The sequence below is a fragment of the Rhipicephalus microplus genome, chromosome X, assembly GCF_043290135.1.
Source record: "Rhipicephalus microplus isolate Deutch F79 chromosome X, USDA_Rmic, whole genome shotgun sequence".
NCBI lineage: Eukaryota > Metazoa > Arthropoda > Arachnida > Ixodida > Ixodidae > Rhipicephalus > Rhipicephalus microplus.
The window spans coordinates 49,940,106-49,954,174 of NC_134710.1; positions in this window are offsets into that span (position 1 = coordinate 49,940,106).

Sequence of the window (14,069 nt, forward strand, 5' to 3'; positions counted from 1 at the left end):
TCGAGCAGTTTGGCACTTGTTCCTGTCGAAATGTTGGTTGGTTGGTTGTTCCTCAGAGTTCTGGCGCAACCCACTACAGGGATCGGTCATGAAATGGACGGCGCCTAATTTGGGAGGTGGAGTGCTTTTTCCAGCCGGATTATTTAGATAACGATGTTTAAACAAAGATCCAATTGGTAAACGATAGATTAGAAATAAAATAGAGGTAATGCAAAGAGCGAACAGGCTAATGTTTTACTTATTTATTTTCCGTATACTGTTAGCCTTTTGGCTGTTACAGGGGTGGGACATACTAAGAATGACAAACATCAATACATTCAAATCATACAGCAATTTAAATAGTAACACTTGAACTTGGAAATATTACATGACATACATTGGAAACACCGGCATTGAGGCTAAAGGAAAAACAGTGCAGTCGTAGTAAGCATACAAATAAATTGCAATAAATTAACATAGTAGACCATGCTTACAGAAAAATATCTTTGAGCCCTCCCTCAAATTTTTCCAGTGAATCACAATGAACCAGTGGCAATGGCAAAGCATTCCACAGAGGAATTGTTTTTGGAAAAAAAAATGGCAGCATATCCACGGAGTGAATGATGGAGAGTCGGGCGAAGAATTCGTCTGTCCATTCGTTCTTGCTTCCGTCCGTCCATGAGTCCGTCAGTGTGACCGTCCATGCGTCCGTCAGCCCGTCCGTGCGTGCGTCTGTTCGTGCGTCCGTCTCTGCGTTCGTCCATGCAGCCGCCCCTGCTTCCGTACATGCGTTCATCTATGCATCTGTCTATGTGTCCGTTAGTCAATCTATTCAACACTTCAAGTACCATCATCTCGCATCTTTTCATCATATATTCCCCATATAGAAGCACCACCATCCAGCGGACATTCCAAGGACTAAACGAGAGGTGGCATACGCACACTTTCTTACGGCTTGCGCTTCGGGTCCACTTCCCACCTTTAGCCACCTTGAGTTCATGGTATATACTAGTTCACTGTATTCATGGCCCTGCGGCCGAACGCTCGCTAAACCTTTCGAAAACCAAGGAGGTAGCGCCCAGCGAGTATGACGTAGCAAACTTTTTCAGTCAGATAGTGCTCAATGTACATGTCAATGGCTGCTAATGGGAAATGAGAGGCGTAGAATTCGGCTTTTACTTTCTTACGGCTTGCGCTTCGTATCTACTTCCCATTTTTAACCACCTCGAGTTCGTTCACGGTATATACAAGTTCATTGTATTCATGGCACTGCGGCTCAACGCTCGCTAAACCTTTTTAAAGCTAAGGAGGTTACACCCAGCGAGTATGACAGAGCAACCCTTTCTTGTCAGATAGTGCTCAATGTACATGCCAATGGCTGCTAATGGTGATCGCAGCCTGCGCGTTAACTAAAAGCTGAATGCTCCTGTCTCTCATTCCCCATTAGCAGCCATTGACATGTACATTGAGCACTATTTTTTATTGTTCAACAAGGCACAGAAGAAGTCTCTCACCGACACCACCTTGGAGGTCAAAATGTTATACTTGTTACAGACTACGAGGGACGAACGGGTGCTGCTATAAGAAGCTTCGCCCCTAAAATGAATATGTATATACATTGACACGATGTTGTGGCACTTCGTATGTGTAGTCGTTTACACTTCCTAGGTTTCTTCTGCGGCGTGGCAATATGTATTTTGTTGTGTTTATGTTTAATTAATTTTTTGACAATAAAAACAAGAACTTCATCCTTGCCAATTGCCGTCGTTCGGCTAACGTGGGCAGTTGAAGAGAGCGTAGCATTTCTGATACTGACTTAGTCGAGGAGTACTTTGAAAGAATAAACCTGGCAGCTCGCCTTTGTATTCTTTCTAGCATATTAATGAGGCCGATTTCTGAGGGATCCCACACAATGCTGGCATATTCCAATGTGGGCCGAATACACGTAAGACATGCTGCTAGCTTAACGGGAGTCGTAGCAAGTCTTAATTTTATTCGTAAGTATCATAGTTTTCTCTCCGCCACTGCACAAATGTTTTCCAAATGGGTCCTCCAATTTAGAATATTGTTACACCTAAATATTTTATTTCATTGACGGTAGACAGGCGGGTAGAATAGATTGTAATTGGAATGGAAGACGCGCTTACTTTTGTTTGTGACGCGCAAAGCAACTGTTTTAATTTGATTTATTTCCATTTCAGATTCAGTGCACCAATTACTGACAGCATCTAGATTATCATTACGCGTTTTTTGGTCAGCTTGACTGTGTATTTCTTTATAAATTAGGCAGTCGTCTGCAAAAAGTCGCACTGTAGTACTTCTATCTATGGCGCATGAAAAGTCATTTATGTAAGTTAAAAATAATATTGATCCTAAAACGGAACCTTGTGGTACCCCTGAGGTAATTATTGTCATAACATGAAAATCATGACATGAATGCCATGATTTACATTTTATAGTCCTGCAGCTTTTGCAGTGGTTTCGTTCACAAGACATGTTGCAAAACTGGTATGGTATAATATGATTGCATGGAGAACACAAGATACAGTCCCTAACATGAAAATCATCATAGACGTGTCGTGTAACAACTTTACTACGTTCCTCGCTCATGACGTGCTGGCGGCTGTTTCGCTAGCTTCACATATACCAAATTTGGTATTATGGTACGTGAATGAATGACGAAGGTATGTGACTGCTGCAAACATGATAATCTTGAGACGCATGTCAGGTAATAAAATGACTACATGCCACGCCTATGCCCTCCCGGCCGTTTCGCTAGCTTCACTTATACCAAATTTGGTATTACAGGACGTGAATGGATGACCGTCACAAACGACTCCGACTTTCGGATCGTCCGTGGGCCCCATCTTCCAAAGAAGGGCGCTTTTGTGTTGGGAGGACGACATCCGGCGACTAAAGACCCAGCGTGGCGCTGGCTCGTCTTCCCTGCACCTGTACCGAAAGGGGCACGGGCGGTCTAAAAAAAGGAAATTACCTCCCGATGGGACGAGGGCACGCATACGCCCCTGAAAAAGTTTGAACTGCATCGGAATAGGCAGTTGGCGTACAGCCAGCAAGAAGTGCGGCCGTCGGTGTCGCGAGTCTCACGTAGGCAGCGAGCATGAAGTGACCCGTGCAACGTATTGAGACGGCTGCAATTCCGGGCACCCTCGTCGTCTACCAAGCCGGCGAGATCTTCAGCGGCACCCGTCGATTCCCCCACGTGTACCAAGAGCTGGCCTGATCCGTATGAAGCTTTTTATTGTGACCTTTTTTTAAAACATTTAATTTATTTTAACCAGCCTTTTTTTTAAATATTTGTAGTTTTGTGCGCTGTGCCGCACGTAGAAATTCAAAAGCGCGACAATGATCTTTCTTCGATAATTTTTCTTGTATCTACTTCGACTTCCATCCTGTTGTTCTTTTATTAATGTTCCACGTGTTTGTCTTTAGCCTATATCTTTTGTAGTGTGTGTTAAGCATATTTTGTTATATCGCTGTTCTTTCCATCGCACGTATCAGTTTTCCTCCTCTGCTACTTTTGTAATCTCCTGCCTTTGCCCCTGTTTGAATTAAATGTTTGTTTTTGTATAATCAAATCTCCGTGTCTGCTCTATGAGTGCGTCGGTCAGGCCTACACATCACCACATGTGCAACCCCGCACAGGTCAACCAACCTGCAAATAAATTTGAGATGTGTCACTTCGAGGCCTTTCAGCGTCACAGGCCGAAGCGTAAAGTGGAAGCCTGCGAGTATGCCGCACGTCGATGTTGGATCGGCGGGGCCTCACCCGAAGTGTGTGACAATGACCAAGGTATGATACTGGTGCAAAAATGATAAACATGAGATGCGTGTCATGTAACAACATGACTACACGCTACGCTCATGATGCGGTAGCCGCATTACGCGACGCTAATGGATGACGAAGGTATGTGACTGGTTCAAACATGATAATCATCAGATGCGTGTCCTGTGAGAACATGAGTGCATCTACACATTCAACACCACTTGAATGTGTAGATAAGGAATAGGGGCTTGCGCAACATCGTAGAAGCAAGCGCCTGTTGGCAGAGTAGAAGCATTTCATCTCACTATTTGATTTTGGAGCTTTATTAGTCATAATGTTGAGTACTTTTTAAACCATGAAGGATGTTCTAAAACCATGTTGAGGAAGTTCTAAAACCATGATATGATTGTGAGAGACAGCATAGTGGAGGGTTCAGGAAACTTTGAACATTCAGTGTTTTTCAACGTGCACAGTACACGGGCCTCCGGGACTTTGCTCCCATCGAAGTGTGGCCACCACGGCTGGGATGCGCCTTTACACAACTCTCAACTCCAGTCAGTGACTGCAGCGCCACGGCGAGTCATTGAGCGAACTAATAAGAGCGCCCGAACGCTAGCTGCTTTTCTGATGACTGCACTCTGCCTAGGCACCGGAATGTGTGAATATCCCTAGTCGCTTTAGTTCCTAGGGGTGCGCGGTTGTCGACCACTGTGCCTGGCTGTTCCTGGGTATTATTAAAAACTGAGCAACCGCACATTCTGCAGGCGAGTCTCCTCTCGCCGATGTGACGGACATTTCCAGTTCTTTGAGCGTACCGCCTGGACTATGCACACACTACCGCAATACAAGGAATGGCTATGACATTCCTGTCCTTCCTTTCTTCTTCCTCCTACAACAAGGAAACGGTATGCGATACGTATGACATCTAACAAAATAATGAGCCCTTCAATGTACACTTCTTTTCTGGCATTTTCGAGTAATTCAGTTATTTTACTACATGGCCAGTAGTGCCTGCTCCTTGATTTCCGATTTTTGATGATCTTACAAAATCGCCAAAGCAACATGGCGCCTATGATTCGGCAGCTTTTTTAACGCTATGAGAAATCGTGTACTACCGCTCGCCTACTGTACCCTCTTAAACGCGTACCTTAAGTTCCATCTGCTTTTTTTTTTAACTCCCTTTTCGTTTCAACTCGATCCTGCGGCCTTACAACTGGTGACTCCGCTGCAGCTTTTCAACGAAGACCCTCCAAGTGGCGCCCAATTCCCTCCGCGCTTGTAGCTATGTGTGACCCCCTAAAAATGCACCTTGTTTCGACTAAGAGTCCTTCAGAGCAAAAAAAATAAGAGGGGGGATGTGGGGGAGGGGAAGAGGGTTACAAAACAGCACTTTACATTGCCAGTGTCAGACGAGATTTTTTAGCTTTCTTTTTTTTTTTCTTAAATTGGAGTAGGTATGGAATCACACACATGAACTTGTCGACGGAACGCGTTGTTGGGACCGACGCCGAGTCACGGAGAAAGCGGTGACCCCTTTCTTCTTCCTCCAACTTCTAATACAAAGAAGAGTCGCCGGAGGGCTGCGGGCCTGCTGATGGCCGTCCAAATATGTGGCACTGCGCCATGTCGCCTGTAGGCAGACAGAAATTAGGTGCCTTCTTCCTTTTTTTCATGAACCACTAACAACAACAAATATGTGCTCCCGACAAGGGAAGTGGGGTGCTATGCAGCCCAAGGAGGCACAGTGTTCGATGAAAACTACTACAATGCTTCCCGGCCACAACGGCTTGAGGAGAGCGGTGTCAAGGAGGATGACAACCAGCCCCGATACTTGAGCATGCCATGGCGAGCAGTGGTCCTTTTCTTGCCCCGTTGCACCAGCGTGAGACCTATGCCCCAACCGCCTTCTCACATCAAGAAAGGGACACGTAGCGCCGTACGTAAAATGTGGTGGAAATGCCTAGTCAAAAACGTCGACCTGCATGCAGGTGGGCGTGGGCTCAGTGAAATCTTCGTCTGGTTCCACGATTTGTTCGTAACGTAGCAAAATGCTTGTCCCGTAATTATTCTAAGTAAACACCCAGTTTCTTTCCACTGAAGGAAACTTAGTATCTTCGAGCTGCCTCAACTGCGTCTTTGCGAATCTCCTGTACCAGAACGATCGGACACAACAATTCAATAACCTCTAGAACTGCTGATATACATCTCTACAGAATTTAATGCGGTTTTGTTATCTGTCGTATAGAGGGTTCTTTTTTTTATTTGGCAGTTTTATCAATTATTCGAGTACTCGCATGACGATAATCTATGATAAAACACTATGCACAATTCAAATTATCTTCTGAGTATCTCATACAGCATACTGAAAGGAGGTAGATCGCGATGAATGGTGAAAAAGATCACGTCATGCGCTGATAAATTCATTTTGTATATGCGCACGATGGGAAGCTATCGGAGAAGAAGAAGGGTGTGAGGACGGTTGTTACTTCACTCGCATGACGATGAAATTGATGATCTTTAGTGGACTATACTTTATAAGAAACCAACCAAAAGCACGAAAACAGCGAAGGAACCAGACAGGACAAGTGTTGGATTAATAACAAATTACTTATTAAAGAAAGTAGTGTATTTAGAAGACCTTTTCCTACATCTTATAACTCAAAAAGATTTAAGCCTCAAAGAAGTGCGATACTGAACAACCCTCTTTGTTTTTTTTTCCTTCCTCTTCTTTTTATCCGTTTCTATCCGTCTTCTTTTTTACAATTTATTTCTTTCTCTATTTTCCAATCTCTTTCTTCACCTTTCTCCCTCAATTTTTTATTCTGTTTCTTCCTCATTCTTTCTGTGCGACACTTTGCGCTCTCTTAACCTTTTTTCCTGTTTCTCACTCTCATTCATCTTTCCAACCCCCTCGCACACTATACTACAAAAAACTATGACATGCTCTGCTAGCGTGCTTAGATAGCCAAGCTGTTGTCTTCGAATTGTCACTATGTGAATTCGAATGCCATCTCGTTGACAATCCTTTTTAGGGGCGAAACTCCTCAAAGCGGCACCCGTTCGTGCCTCGTAGTCGTAGTGTGTAACAAGTGTTACATTTTGACCTGCAAGGTGGTGCCGGTGGGAGATTTCTCCTGTGCTTCGTTGAACAATAAAAAGTTCGCGGCATGCGTGTTAACTAAAAGCCAAATGCACCTGTCTCTCATTCCCCATTAGCAGCCATTGGCATGTACATTGAGCACTATCTGACAAGAAAGGGTTGCTACGTTATACTCTCTGGGTGTAATTTCCTTAGCTTTAGAAAGGTTTAGCGAGCGTTGAGCTGCAGTGCCATGAATACAATTAACTATTATATACCATGAACTCGAGGTGGTTAAAGATGGGAAGTATATAAGAAGCGAAACCGTAAGAATGTAAAAGCCGAATTCTCCTGTCTCTCATTTCCCATTAGCAGCCATTGGCATGTACATTGAGCACTATGTGACAGGAAAAGGTTGCTACGTTATGTTATACTCGCTGGGCCTAACCTCCTTGTTTTTAGAAAGGTTTAGCGAGCGTTGGGCCACAGTGTCATGAATACAGTGAACTAGTATATACCATGAACTCAAGGTGGCTAAAGGTGGGAAGTGGACCCGAAGCGCAAGCCGTAAGAAAGTGTGCATGTAGCACCTCTCGTTTAGTCCTTGGAATGTCTGCTGGATGGCGGTGCTTCTATATGGGGAATATATGATGAAAAGATGCGAGATGGTGGTACTTTGAGTGTTGAATAGATGGACAACGATCACACAGACCGATGCATGGATGGACGCATGAGCAGACACAGGGGCGGATGCATGGATGAACGCACGAACAGATGCACGCATGGACATGCAGATGGACGGTCACACAGACGGACGCATGGACAGACGGAAGCAAGAACGAATGCTTCACCCCACTCTCCATTATTCACTCCGTGGATACGCTGCCAATTTTTTTTAGATGCGGAAGCATCTTATACTCGCGCCTTGTAGTGCGCCGTCCGCGCCGTCCGCGCCGTCCGCACCGCTTCTCGAACATTCGACAGCTGACGCGCGCGCATGCGCCGTCGCGCCGTCGCCCACCATCTGTGCCGCGCGCGCTTCTCCTTCGAGAACATTCGACAGCTGACAGCGCATGCGCCGTCGCGCCGTCGCCATCTGTGCCGCGCGCGCGCTTCTCCTTCGAGAACATTCAACAGCTGACAGTGCATGCGCCGTCGCGCGGTATATATACTCAAGGTCGGCGCTCGCTCGCTCAGTTGCCGCTCGTCGGTTGGTTTGTACGGCGCGTCGACGTCCAAGGTCGCGGTGAAATGAATTCCAACGAATCGACAAACACAATGATCGACGTCCCTTCGACCAGCGCCGTCCTTTCGCATACGTGTGTACGTGTTCACTCATTTAACACCCCCTCCTACAACCACGTTAACCAATTTAGCCATCGACCCAAGTAAGTCGCACTTTAACACCCCATTAACCAATTATATGCTCCGCATCCTCCTCAGTGTTCCCCCGACGGAAGCTGCGGGCAACTTTTTTTGCCGAGATTTCGTTCTCCTATGCACTCATGCTCCAGTCCATCAGGCTTAATACATCCCTTGCTCAACATGTCGACACATGCGTACTGGCAGTGAAGCACAGCGAGACAAAGATGAACAAGAGGCCAAAGAGAGCATGTGCCCGTTTATTATGATAATTTCTGTTCTCTTATCGCAAACAAATGCTCTGTTCAGCAGCTCCACTCTTAAAAAATGAAAAAAGTTGTCACATGCACAATATTTTACTACGTTCCAAATGATCTTCAAACTTGGTTTTGATAAATGTGTGATGGCGCAGGTCTTAAAAAAATGGTGAGATGTTGGCGCAGGTCTTAAAAAAAGAAGAGGTTTGCATTGTGCACGTGCCTACGTGTATGCTGGGCCACCTCCTCCTCCACCTCAAGGACCTGGCAACAACGAACAGGACTCTCGGTGTCGTTTACGAAATTCCGAGCGCCTAGTGCCCTTCTCTGTATATTGGCGAGACAAAAAACCTACTGGAACGACTCAAACAACACGTCAATGAGATGTGGAAGCTCTACAAAAAGTGCAGCGCAGTCGCCGACCATGCTGAGACATTGGACCACAGGATAAATTTCGACGCAACGCCCATCCTTGAAAGCAAGACTAACTGGAGAAGAAGGTTGCTACTCGACTCGTGGCATATACAGCGAACGGCCCAAAATATCAACCGCTCTCTCGGAGCCCTTCCCCCAGTGTATACACACGGACTTCGCTCCACGGCAAAACGGGAGAGAGTGAGAGAGGGGGGTCATTAACCGTCCCACGAGTGCTTTGAAGATGCCGCTGCTACGTAGTCTTAGTCATCTCTGAGGAAAGCACCAAGTTGCTTCCAAAGTGTCCGGTTTCTTCACGTACTTTTTGGTTGGTGTTTAAATCATTTACCTGCCATCATAGCTGCATCAACTTCAAGACACCTCGTCTCATTGGCAGGCAGTACGACTGTTTACTATATCGAACAATAAACTTCTGAAGTATTGAATTGCCGAATTGTATACGGGTTGTTTCCTTGGCATTTATACATCTTAGCAGTTGTGCATCAAGAAATTAAATAAATGGCGACAACTATTGGCAGACATAGCTTATAGTTTATGAACTGTCAAAATACTATGGATGTCTGAAAAAAAAAGGATAAGCAAAGCTTTCATGTTTCGTAATCCTTTATGTCTTACCACAAGAGTTGTAATAAATGTAATATTTATGTCATTTATCAATACCTTCGCAGCACCAAAAAAAGTTTGTTAGCATTTGTCAATTATTACTTTTTTCAATTTTCTAGATAAAGCAAGTGGGTTAGGGGGAGACAGAAGGTTAAGTGGGCAGATGAGATTAAGAAGTTTGCGGGTATAAATTGGCAGCAGCAAGCACACGATCAAATTGACTGGCGGAACATGGGAGAGGCCTTTGTCCTGCAGTAGACGTAGTCAGGCTAATGGTGGTGATGATGATTTTTTCAATAAGCAGCGTACTGGTAATCGCAGTACAGCACCATTGAATTCAAGACCCAAGTGATGTATGCTGGTGGTCGTATTTATGTGCGATTTGAGCCATATTTTGATAATCTTGTTTACTACAATCGATGCAAGAAGGTACAGGATTTACTATTCTTTAGTTGCATTATGAACAGCATAGAAAGCTGTACTGACAGCAGTTCAAAGAAAAAAATTAATCATAGGCACAAAGCCAAGCTCGTAATGTGCATTGCTTTGAGATAACATAGATGACATAGTATATTGTGATAACTCTCGCTTCAAATCTCGTATGATATTTGTACATAAATTACTCAGCTGATCTACATGCCGCATTAATGAAGGTACAAAAGTGTGACCGTATTGGGGCGCCAATAGTGTTGTGATGGCTTGAAGTACTTGATGACCAATGTACTTTACTACGTCACACAATTGGCTCCACAAAATTGCGTATTGTCACGACGTGAAGACAGAGGTCATATTTGAAGACGCTGAGAAAGCAGCACCGGGTCGGACTTTTTGTTAACCGTGCGCCAGAGAGTTCCTCGTCTTTCTCGTTGTTGCGTTCTGCATAAAAGCGTGCGGATGCAACTAAGCCCTGTCGCCTTCGTCTTTTTCGCGGGACGCACATGACACTTGCCTCCCTCCAAAAATGGCATCGTCCCGATACGCAGACAAGGCGCTCTACTTATAAAAACGCACATATGCACCGGCACCCACAGGACAAACGAGAGTCAGCTGGACTAGTAGGGTTTCATCCGGATGACATGCATGATCTCGGGTGAGCGCTTTCGGCGACTGGAACTGCTATCGCCGTCGGGAATAACTTCGTAATTGATGTCGTTCAATCTTCGGGTGACTCGATATCGGCCGAAGTATCGTCGTAATAGCTTCTCTGAAAGTCCGCGTCGACGTATTAGGATCCAGACCCATACCTTGTCGCCTGGTTTGTGGGTTACCAATTATGTCGTAGGTCGTATCGTTTCGCATCTTTTTGTTGCTGGTGACAAATACGCACACGGGCTAGCTATCGGTTTTTTTCGGCGCGCTGGCCAAATTCTTCGGCGTCGGCGTGAGTCGTCACACTCGTGCGGCAGCATAGCATCCAACATTGTAGTGACTTCACGCCCGTGTATTAAACTAAACGGCGTCATTCTGGTAGTTTCCTGCCGGGCAGTATTATAGGCGAAGGTCACATAAGGCAAGATTTCAGCCCAGTTCTTGTGTTCTGTGTTGACATACATGCAGAGCATGTCTGCGAAGAAAGCTAAGAAATAATCCGAAAAGTCATTTACCTTGGGCTACAAATAACCCGTTAATAAAAGACGGAACACATTACAGCAGCGATGAACAAGAAGCGCTCTAGCTTCAATCTGTGTTTCACTAGTCTATTAGCATTTAACAATTAACCGGTGTAATAAATTATTATCATTATTTTATTTTTTTATAGAGTACATTTTCTAAAGTTACAAAAAAAAGCTTCTCGGTTTGAATCTTCGGATTACGTTTCTTTATTGAAAAAAAAAACACCTGTGCTGGCTATCATTTCGTCGATCGTTTAAACAAGTGCTCTTCATCTAACAATAAGTTTCCTTAATTATTATAGGCTACTGATGTAGTATAACGACAAAAATGGGTGCGATTACTTGTCTGTCTTTGCTCATTGTTTCAAAAGGCTGACATCACTACCTGGGCAGTGCATTTTTGGTGGTACAAGCGAATTTACAACAGCCAGGAGAGGATTATTGGCATATGCACTTTAATGGGAAAGGCACATTGCCACGAGTATATATATATATATATATATATATATATATATATATATATATATATATATATATATATATATATATATATATATATATATATATATATATATATATATATATATATATATATATGAGTACCTGCCTTACCTGAACCATGGCTGCCAGTACATCATCAACGGAGCGTTTGTCGCGGAGATATCCAAATTACCCTACGAAGTGTGCCGTCATCGGGGACTCAATCATGCGGTACGTCCACACGCACTTCAGCCCGAACGACTCATCAACGCCGTGCTTCATCTCCTATGGTGGCGCTATGTTTTCGGACATTCCGGCGCTACTTGAGTACCTGCCTTACCAGGTGGACACGCTGTTTCTGCATGTGGGCACCACGGACATCCTGAAGACGAGCTCTTCAAGATCACTGGATTCGTTGAGGGAGGCCTTGAAGCGAATGAGGCAGATGCGCCCGAACATCAAGGCACTGCATCTTAGTCTGCCACTACCTCGCGCACCCGATCGCCGACGGCGGGACTCGAACTGGCGATCAATGAATCGGTTTAATATGAAGGTGCAGCGATTCAACAGAGAGGCCCGCCGTCTCTGCCACTACGGGTTGTTGGGAGCAGGCGTCTATTACGTCTATATATATATATATATATATATATATATATTATGTGCTTCGGGAAATTACATGTACCGCACGAATTGGGCAGGACTCCCCATTCAACACTAGTCGATTAAAATTGAAGGGGACACAAGGGTGCGAACCAGCTTGTCAAAATAAATCAGGGCTTCAGTGGATGCATGTCTGGTCGGGAAGAATCACTCAATTAAAAAGGAAGACGCCGTCTATGAGAGAATATAAAAAATGTAATAAAAATATAAACGTCTTATGACATTTTTATATTCTCTTGTGGATGGCGTCTTCGTTTTTTTATTCAACCATTTCAGATCACACACGAAATGCCTAGCGTAAGCAGCAAGCCTTACGAGACGTCACGAAACAGGGGCTACAACTTCCCTTAACTTTTCAGTGTGCCGGGGCAAGGAAGCGCTGAACATTCCGCTCCTTACTGCTTGCGTCTATGACTCGAAGATTTCTTCACTTTTGTCGAGCTCTTAACCCGATGTTGTCCACCGTTTTATCTTCTCTGAACGAGGATTTCGATTCCGCAGAGACGTGGAAAGGACTTGCGCCTTCCACAACGAATTTCTCTTGCCGCCTGTGAAGGGTACTTTTTCAGGCGCGCAGACGTTGTGCGGGAAAGCGCACGCACGTACATAGCCCTTTCGAGAATGTTTCTGGGACAGAGACAGAGAGAGGGAATAATAAACACATGTAAATAACAGAGGATATATAATTTTTAACAATTTAATTTGTAACCTTCGGGGTTTTATTCTGCTGGAAAGTGGCGTCTCGCTCGTCTTTCATCATGCGCTACTTTCCGCGCACAACACGAAACCATTGTCCGGTAGTGCAACATCTTTGTCCGTACTACTATATCTGAAGCGTAGTAGCCTGCGTTTCGTTTTAATTTTTCCTACCTATCACTATAAAAAAATTAATTAGGAAAAGCAAGGGATACCACTGGGGACACAAATTAACAGCTTTCAAATTAACACAACAAAACAATCCACGTAATAATTATTGCAATAACAATTATTAAAAAAAGGTCTCATCCTTGGTTCTGGTTGACAGGGCAGCTCTGACGGTGATCATCTCGTCCGGTCTGATGTTCAAACAAAGCTCTTTGCATTCAGTTCAACACCTTGACAAGCTTCTGGATCCGGGGACTGCACGTCGCATTTCCCACCAAGACGATGTTGTCGACCTTCATCTTGTCCGTATTGGAGTTTTCTAGCGCCCTTTAGATCGTTCCCCGGGTGGTCTTAGGCATTTTCTTAATGTTTACGTGCTGCTTCTCGAAACGGGAACAAGTGACATTTGTGTAGAAGTGGGCACTATTGAAGAGAGCATCGATCTCGATGCTAGTTTTTCACGAGAGTAGACACAAATTAGAACATAGCGGCTATTTTTTAATATGGGTTGTTTATTTACACGGAAATGAAATCAAGTATTTAAATAAAATTTAGAAATGAAGCCTGGGATTTGAGTTAGCGCCTGATTGTTTTTTTTATTCTGTCTTCTTTGTACCGGTCAAGTGGCTTTTGCGATTTAGTCTTACATATTGAACACAGGTACACGCTAAAAAATAATCACCCTTTACAAAAAGTCGAATGCCCTATACACTTAACTGTCAAGTAATTCAAATATATGAAACTTGGAAGGGGTGTCGCCCCAGCTTGAGCCCAAGAGCCCTTCTATGATTTACGCCGATGTTTCATCATGATCAAGCATCACCCTAAAAAACTGTTAGCCCTGCACGATACATTTGGGCAGCTTTTTGAATGTTCCCGCTGGCAGCAAGTTACCTCTTCGTCAACTTTAAGGTCCGTTCGATTCACCTGCACCGGTAGGAACCGGTTCA